Genomic DNA, 7,474 nt, shown 5'->3' with positions numbered 1-7,474 from the left:
TACCCTCATACGACTGATGGACAGATTTTATTTTTCAATTGTTTTTAGTCCCTTATAGTGGACCTGGGAATGTTAGGCCTAGGATCATGACAGAGGCGTAGGGTGTAGAGTTGTGCTTTGATAACCTATGGGTGACATAAGGAGGCCTTTATACTTAGTTGGTGGTTGGTGAGATGGGCTTTGGTCAGGATTATAATATACATATGTGTATATGTTTGTACCTTAAACATTTCTTACACGACACACTTGGTTCAACACACCTCACAGAGTATCCAAGTATACAGATGTCCAACAGCCCTTACAAACTGTATAAGTACAAACATTTGCTTTTAAAACATTAATAAGCATTTGATTATTCCTTATAATGATTACTCATTACTATGGCAGTGTGGATAGCTAGTTCCATGCCCAAAGTAGGTGCAGTTGTTCCCTGGAGCTTGAGGAGGGAGAACTGGCCACCTTGCAGGAGGAAGAAAGTTAGCACCCTGGACAGAGCAGTGCTGGGCAGGATCAGGGAAGTGAGAGCGAGCTTCTGGCTGGCTGCTAAGACTGGCATGCTGAGGCCATGAGATAAGGGCAAAGAAGATGCTGGGGTGGCGGGGGAATGGCCCAGGGAAGTAGACTGAGAGGTTGGAGGGGATGCAGCATGTGGCTGCCATCTATAGGTCTCTAGGCCAGGACCTGGGGTAGTGGAAGGGCCTGGGCCCCGCCCTCCCTCACCTTTGAGAAAGTGGCTGGCCCAGTGGACTGCAGTACTGTCCCCTAGAAGTGGGGAGCGCATAGTGTGGGCACAGATGGAAGGTTGTGTCCTGAAGAGGATGCCGCAGTTCTTGGATGCCGCAGTTCTTGGGTCCAGGAGCAGAAGTGATGGTGGGTGAGACACCATTGGGAGTCAGTGTACTGACCTGTGGAGCTAATCTGCAAGATGTTCAGCAGGAGGCACTAGCATGGTGAGTCCTACCCCATCACAGAGATACACATATTTTCCGGTGAAATTTGAAAAGGGATGGACAGTTTCTGAAGGGGAGAAATGCAAGAAGGCTGAAAAGCTTATATGCAAATACATGTTTTCATACATTTTCCTAAGAAAACAGTTTGATCTGAAAAATCCAAATTTTCAAGGTTAAAATGTGGACATAATCTGGATGTTTGCCAGATGCCTAATCCTGTAAACATTGTGAAGGGTCTTTAGTCATACAAAGAGTCCCAATGACTTCTGAACTAATCACAGAATTAAGTATTTGCTGCATCAAGCTTTAATGCACAATTCAAATGGTTTGGTTCATTTTGCTTAAATGATAGTGCCATCTAGTGTAATACCAGCATAAAACAATCCAGCAGTGTTACCAAATCCATTCTCCTCGATCTCATGTTCCAGCTAAGGACCTTTCTGCATTACACATACAATTAAATCCAGCCAAGCATTTAGTTTCAGACAAAATGTACTGAGTCATGTGTAGGTAGCCTGGACAATGCCTGTCATGCAGTCCAAAGAACGACAAAGATTAGTCAATAAGAGGAATCTTTTAAAAAATGTGAATGCAGTGGCCATGAAAAGCATCATATTGGCAGCCTGTGATGGGGTGCACGAGACCCACACTGGTGAACTACGGGTTAATGAGCAGCTCTGGGTCCAGAAGGCCCTGCCGAGTCACCCCTGCTGGGCATGCTCACATTGGAGGCTGAGCTCAAAAGGGAGCAGCTCAGTTCAGAGAAGGTGGACAGCGAAGTGGAGCAGTTGTGTGCTGCAAGCTTCTGCAGAGAAACTGCCAGGGCTCCACACGGCTGGGACCAGGTCCCACTGCCCAGCTGCTACAGGTCTGAGGGCCAGGACTGATAGGCTGTGACTGATAGAGGAAAATCCTCCAGAGCATGAACTCCAGGGGGAATCCAAATGCAGTCCAGTGGCGCCAGTGGAGGATCTGAAACCAGGGTAGGAAATGGCCCAGGGAGCCGGCATGCGGGGAGCCACCAATCTGGCAGCACAGTTAAAATATTACTCACATGGCCCAGGGTCAGAACCCAGTGGAACAGGGAGGGCCTGGGTTCCCCTACCCCTGGTCATTGTCTCCTGCCACTGGGTGGTGTTGCCAGGTTCAGACTTCAGTCCCCTGACAGAGCCTTAAATTAAAACAATGAGGAGTCCGGTGGCACCTGAAAGACTAACAGATTTACTTGGGCATAAGCTTTCGTGGGTAAAAAACCCACTTCTTCATCTGTTAGTCTTTAAGGTGCCACCGGACTCCTTGTTGTTTTTGTGGATATAGACTAACACGGCTACCCCTCTGAGCCTTAAATTAAGGTGCCTCATCTATCTAGGGGACAGCCACCGCTCATGTAATCCTTGACCTCTTTGCTCACAGTTGCCAACTGTGAGGCAGACATCCATCTGCTAGAAAACTGACCGAAATCACCAACTCTAGTAACATAGGTGACCAAACAGACATCAGATGGTAACAATTTATAGCCCTTGCCAATCTAGCCTTGATTAGAACTGTAGATCTGGAGGTGAAGGGCTCTGGAACCCATTACTTATCCCCTGAGTCACAGATTCCCTTAGTTATAAATAAAAACTGAACAAAATGATATAATAATGTATAGTAAAGACCATACTATCAATATAACATTTCTACTTAAATAAAATCTCCTCAGGGATAGTTCTGCAGTCATCTGTTTTGAGTAGCTAGACAGTGCCAATATTATAATTTTGAACAGAGCATCAGAGGGGTAGCCATGTTAGTCTGTATCCACAAAAACAACGTGGAGTCTGGTGGCACCTTAAAGACTAACAGATTTATTTGGGCATAAGCTTATATGGGTCAAAAACCCACTTCTTCAGATGCATGGAGTGAAAATAACAGATACAGGCATAGATATGTATTGGCACATGAAGAGAAGGGAGTTACCTTACAAGTGGAGAACCAATGTTGAGATTTTCGAATGCGGAGATCTGAGCAGGCTTCATGGCTATGGTGCCTGCATGGGTAATCCTGGAAAAAGGGCGCGAAACGTAGGAGAGCAGAGTGGCAGCGGAAGAGGTGCTGCTCTGTTCACGATAGCTGAAAAACAGTAGGGAATGGTTGTCTTCTGTAGCTTTCACGGAGGCGGGAGCTCAGGACAGACAACATGGAGAAGGTCGGTAGCGCAGCAAGAGTGGGAGAGCAGAGTTGGCGGCGGAAACTATGCTGCTCGGTTCATGATGGCCAAGCAGAGTTGGCAGAAGCGTTAGATGAGGAAGAGAAAGAGTAGATACTAGAGATTACATAGGAAGATGAGAGGAAATGCGAGGTTGATTCATAGTAGCAGGAGAGCTCCGGCTGGGGGTGCGGGCTCTGATGTGGGGCTGGGGATGAGGGATTTAGGGTGCAGGAGGAGGTTCCAGGCTGGGGTTGACGGGTTCGGAGTGCAGGAGGGGGATCAGGGCTGGGGCAGGTGGTTGGGGCACAGGAGGGGGTCAGGGATGCAGGCTCCAGGTGGCACTTATGTCAAGCAGCTCCCGGAAGCAACAGAATGTCCCCTCTCTGGCTGCTATGTGGAGGCATGGCCAGACAGCTCTGCGCACTGCCCCGTTCACAGGTGCCACCCCCGTAGCTCCCATTGGCTGTGGTTCCCAGCCAATGGGAGCTGCAGAGCCGGCATTTGGGCCGGGGCAGTGTGCAGAGAGCCCTCTGGCTACCCCTACGTGTAGGAGCCAGAGGGGGACATGCCACTGCTTCTGGGAGCCACACAGAACCACAGCAGGCAGGGATCCTGGAGAAGTGAGGAAAGAGATTGACAGAGCAAGACAGGTACTCAGAAGTCACCTACTACAGGACAGGCCTCAAAAAGGAAAATAACAGAACACCACTGGCCATCACGTACAGCCCCCAGCTAAAACTTCTCCAGCACATCATCAATGATCTACAACCTATCCTGGAAAACAATCCCCCACTCTCACTGGCCTTGGGAGGTAGGTCAATCCTTGCTTACAGAAAGCCCCTCAACCTGAAGCGGATACTCACCATCAACTACACACCACACCACAGAAACACTAACCTAGGAACCAATCCCTGTAAGAAACCTTCAAGGAATTAGTCAATATGTGTGCAGCATTATCAATTTATGAAGAGCGACATGAGCATTAAGTATTATTTGTAATAAACCAGTTTCTGAGCTTCATATTAATTTCTTTAAAAATGGATGTAGTAACAAAAGATGGTTGCAAAAAATTGGTATATTTGGTTGTATCACACACATGCTATTAATGAGGCACATGATCTCATTGGTGTGTGCTGTGGAATAAAGACATCTGCAGTAAATTATTTGAAAAAGAGGCAGCAATCCCCCTGTTGGGGTAACAAATGCCTATAGGGCATGGTCTTATCTGGGGAAACAATGTAGGAAGACGTGCTCATGAGTCCCACGCTATTAAAAAAAGGGGCATGATAAGAAACAAGTGTGGAGGAGTCTGTCACAAGGAGACATATGTTGTATGATCCTCCAGGAAAATCATGGGAACAGTAGAACTAACTTTACAAGTTTTGTGTGTGAAAGAAGCATAGCGGAAGAGGGAAAAGGCCTACTCAGTCACACCAGTGTGCAACACACATCACCAAAATAGAGGGAGCCAAGGAGAAGCTGCTGAGGAGGTCAAGTTAAGATGGTCCACAGAGTTTCAGTGGTATGAGTCTTTATGTGCATATAAAAATGGTGCTGTTGGATACAGTTATGTGGGCTTGCCTAGCCTTACAGAAAAGGCTGTAAGTGTATATTTTTTAAAAGTTACCATAGGGAAAATTACTCCAGCCAGGACAGATTACGCATTTTAGAGCTCACTATTCAAAGAGTTAAATTTAAGTGTAAGAGAGAAATAAAAATTATGAAATGCACAGACCAGTCAAAAAACTAAAATAACATACTTTGAAAGAATAAAATTACAGAGAATATATGTGCATTGCAAAAACTACAAAGAAGTACTAACAACAAACACCACCACCAGAAGTATGTGTTGGGAGGTGAGTGTGAAAGACTGTGTGTGTGTGAGAGAGAGAGAGAGAGAGATTGTGTGTGCTTGGGAAGTCTCTGAGAGACCGTGCGCTGTCTCTTTAAGGTAAAGCACTCACTCACCCAGCGTTCAGACTCAGACCCTCTCCTGCTCGAAGTCCTCCAGAGCTGGGCTATCCCATCTCCCTTGCTGGAGTACAGGGGTGGGGGGGACACCCTGACATCAGCACTCCCCTCTCTGCAGGAGGGTTCTAGGAGCAGCAGGGACTCCAAGGCAGAGGGCAAGAGCAACGTGAAGCAGTGGTGAGGGAGGGGCACCTGAACACATGCTGTGGCTGGATGTGGGCGGCTCTGTTAATCAACTGCAGGGCACTACAAAACATTCCTGGGCAGCTGCCCCAGCGCGCAGCTTAGAGGGAACACAGCATAACATGTGGTGTTTTTCATAAAGCCCCAGCTCCTGGATACTTGCTGTTAACTCTCAGCTTTTTTTTTTTTTTAAGCTTTTTTAAAGTTTTTCATTCTCATGATTGCAGAGAAAGTCTTGAAAATGTGAATCTAGTATTGTCAGTCACAAACATCTAAGAATTGTGAGTCTGGCCCTCCAAATTATGAAATTGTCTTAAAAATCATGCGATTTTTTAAATGTAATAATAAATTTTAAACAAATAAATAATAAATTGTGTGTTCTTTTTATTTGCCTTCTGTTTTTTGAGCCTTTATTGTTCACTTGTCACACTTTCATGCTTTTCTTTGTAATCACAAGGGCTAGAAACTTGTTTTTTAATTGAAGTTGAGTCTTGCATAATCACACTTGTCTCCAGGAACATAGGGCTTTAACTAAGCAAGACTGATAATAAAATCATGAGAGCTGGCAATACCGGGAATCCTAATGCCTCAAAAACCAGAAGACAGAAGTACAAAGGCCCAGATCCTCTAAGGTATTTAGGCACCTAGTTCCTTCTGAAATCATTGGATTTAGGCACCTAAGTGCCTGTGAGGATCTGGGCCAAAATGTATTTTTTTTAAATCTTATGTTATTTAACACAAACTCATGATTTTTTTGTATCTGACGTATGCTATGTTAGAATGGGAAAAGGTACTGAGAAGGGCAGCAAAAATTATGAGGGGTATGGAACAGTTTTCATACAAGGAGACATTAAAAAGACTGGGACTATTTAGCTTAGAAAAGAGACCACTTTGGTGATGGTATGGAGAACAGGGAAGTGTTATTTAGCCCTTCACATAAGAACTAGGGGTCACCCTATGAAATTAATAAGCATCAGATTTAAAACAAACATAAGGAAGTACTTCACACAATGTGGAACTCATTGCTGGAGATCTTGTGAAGGCCAAAAGTGTAACTGGGTTCAAAAAAGAATTAGTTAAATTCCTAGAGGATAGGTCCATCAATGGCTTAGCCAAGATAGTCGGCGAGGCAAATCCCATGCTCCAGGTGTCCCTGAATTTCCAACTGCCAGAAGCTGGGACTGGATGACTGGCGACGGGATGCATCTCTCAAAATTGCCCTGTTCTTTGCATTCCTTTGAAGCACCTGGATCACTGGTCTGATGCATGATGGCCATGCTTATGATTTTAGAATGCTGATCATGGGCAATTTTATTCCGTCACATGGAGGTTCTTGTACCAGGCCTCATCACCATAGTATCTGAGCACCATCCAGTAACACACTAAGCAATGCCAGGTTTCAGGATAGCAGCCGTGTTAGTCTGTATTCGCATAAAGAAAAGGAGTACTTGTGGCACCTTAGAGACTAACAAATTTATTTGAGCATAAGCTTTTGTGAGCTACAGCTCACTTCATCGGATGCATTCAGTGGAAAATACAGTGAGGAGATTTATATACATAGAGAACATGAAACAATGGGAGTTATCAATGAGACTAATGTCTATCGCATTTGGTTCATTTGCTCTCTCATCTGCTTGCATACTCCTCCCCCCCCCCCGCCCATTTGTTTGACTGTAAGCACCATTAGCTTATGCTCAAATAAATTTGTTAGTCTCTAAGGTGCCACAAGTACTCCTTTTCTTTTTGCGAATCCACATGGGCCCACCCTAATGCCCAGGGCTCCTTGCAGACACTGGGTCCTGCCTGCGCCCAACTAGTTACAGAATTAGGACCTGAGATTCAAAGCCCTTTGGGGCAGGATCTGCCCCTGACTTGCAGTCTGGGAAGCCCCTCACCCCAATGGGGCGCCAGGCTGGGGCCTGCGAGCACTGCAGTATGACGCAGAATTCTGGTTACAATGGTGGGTCCCCAATGCCGCCCCCAAGAGTGGGGGAGCCTGGTCAGAGAGCAAACCTCCAACCCGCGTCGGGAGAGGCTGCAAGGACCGCGGGTATCGCTGAGAGAAACTCCCCAGCCGGCCTGCGTGACACCCCCTCCCCCCTAGCTTGGGGCGGGCTCAGGCGCATCCTGTGGGGGCAGCAGCAATAGCGGCTGCAGTAACCGGAAGGTCCTTGTCTCCTTC

The 7,474-nt window shown here is 46.3% G+C and overlaps 1 long non-coding RNA gene across 1 annotated transcript; it reads right to left on the bottom strand.

The window, feature by feature from the left end:
* Window positions 1-387: 387 nt before the first annotated feature.
* On the bottom strand, window positions 388-5,277 carry LOC311532301. The gene is made up of 3 exons (XR_014714363.1): window positions 5,107-5,277; window positions 2,907-3,059; window positions 388-1,017 (listed from the first exon to the last, which is right to left on the bottom strand). It is a non-coding gene; the product is annotated as an uncharacterized lncRNA (long non-coding RNA).
* Between the last annotated feature and the right edge of the window lie 2,197 nt (window positions 5,278-7,474).

Source organism: Lepidochelys olivacea, assembly GCF_965140295.1.
Source record: "Lepidochelys olivacea isolate rLepOli2 genome assembly, chromosome: 1".
NCBI classification, from domain to species: domain Eukaryota; kingdom Metazoa; phylum Chordata; order Testudines; family Cheloniidae; genus Lepidochelys; species Lepidochelys olivacea.
Note: the sequence above shows the minus strand (reverse complement) of the source record. Positions and strands in the feature narration are given on the sequence as shown.